Source organism: Mus pahari, chromosome 6 (assembly GCF_900095145.1).
Source record: "Mus pahari chromosome 6, PAHARI_EIJ_v1.1, whole genome shotgun sequence".
NCBI lineage: Eukaryota > Metazoa > Chordata > Mammalia > Rodentia > Muridae > Mus > Mus pahari.
The window spans coordinates 11,722,757-11,724,369 of NC_034595.1; positions in this window are offsets into that span (position 1 = coordinate 11,722,757).

The window sequence follows — 1,613 nt, forward strand, 5'->3', positions numbered from 1 at the left end:
TATTTATTTTTGAGGCAGGGTTTCTCTGAATAGCCCTGGCTGTCCTGGAACTCACTTTGTAGACCAGGCTGGCCTCGATCCGCCTGCCTCTGCCTCCCGAGTGCTGGGATTAAAGGCATGAGCCACCACGCCCGGCTTGTTTTTGCTTTTTAAGACAGGCTTTCTCTGTGTGGTTCTGACTGTTTTGGAACTTACTCTGTCGTCCTTGAAACTCAGAGAGCAGCCTGTCTCTGGGATTAACGGTGTTTGCCACCACTGTCACATGGCTAATCTTGTGTCTTCTTAAACTTCTCTTCTCTTAGTTAGGGTCACCTGTTCACTTCCACGGCTAGGCCATTATGGACTTAGTTCATTCTGTCCAGTTTTGCGTTCTGTTGGCCCATGTCTAGTCTGATGGTTTGTCTATCACTTTCTATATCTTATTTCTTGAGTCCCTGGATGACCACTCCTGCCCAGAGTGTTGTTTAAAGTGCTCCAACGGCAGAGGGGTGTCACAAGAGAAAAAATGTTCTCCTAGCTTGTAGTGAAAGAAGTCTCACCTCTCCCCAAGACAAAGCCAGCTTCCCCGTGGAAGGCTGCCTACCATGGAGGGCCATCTGTCCTGGACAATGTAGGGATTTCACAAGCAGGTGACATTTATTCCTTCAGGTTATGTTTCATCCATGGGAGTGGGAGCTGTTTGTTTTCTCTAAGAGACTGCTTGTTTGTAAAGTGCTCAGCTTAGCCAAGGTGTGTGTGCTACAAGAGACTGCTAAAGCACATCTAGGAGCTTGTTTGTAAAGTGCTCAGCTTAGCCAAGGTGTGTGTGCTACATCAGACCTTGGGACAGAGACTTATTGGGGGCAGCAGGAGGATTGCGTACACACACACATTAAACAATACCAAAAGGAAGTTTAAGCATAGTTGCTGCTTCGATATTTTAAAAAGTAACATAAAAGTTTTCGAATATAATATCCGCGTGCATTGAAAAGGTCTTTTCCTGGCAACATTACCAGCGTTTTGTTTTGTTTCGTGTTTTTCCTATAGAATGCTATAAACTTTAAAATTAAATAGAACATGGACATTGCTTTGGAAAAGAAATAATTCATCATTTACTCAATTCTAACTCTCTCTCTCTCTCTCTCTCTCTCTCTCTCTCCCTCTGTCTCTCTGTCTCTCTGTCTCTCCCTCTCTCTGAGACATGGTTTCTCTGTGTATCTGTAGCCTTGGCTGTCCTGGAACTCACTCTGTAGACCAGAACTCACAGAGCAATCTCGTCCCTCAGCCTCATGAGTGCTGGGATTTAAGGTGTGGGCCACCACTGCCCAGTAATGAAACAAATGTCCTTAGCACTTTTATGCTTGCTCTAGTTTAGGCTTATAGGAGGAAAGGGAGATGATGAAACCCTTGCCAAGGTGGGGTTGGTATAGAACATCACCTCTGCTTTGATGCCTTTGGAGGCCTTCTTTGTCTAGTCTGTGGGCCATGAAATAAATACCTCCCCAAGCATACTCCTTGCAGGGAGCATTCCCATGTGATACTGATGTATTCAAAATAGTTCAGGATGTAGGGCACCCAATATCTATCTATCTATCTTTCTTTCTTTCTTTCTTTCTTTCTTTCTTTCTTTCTTT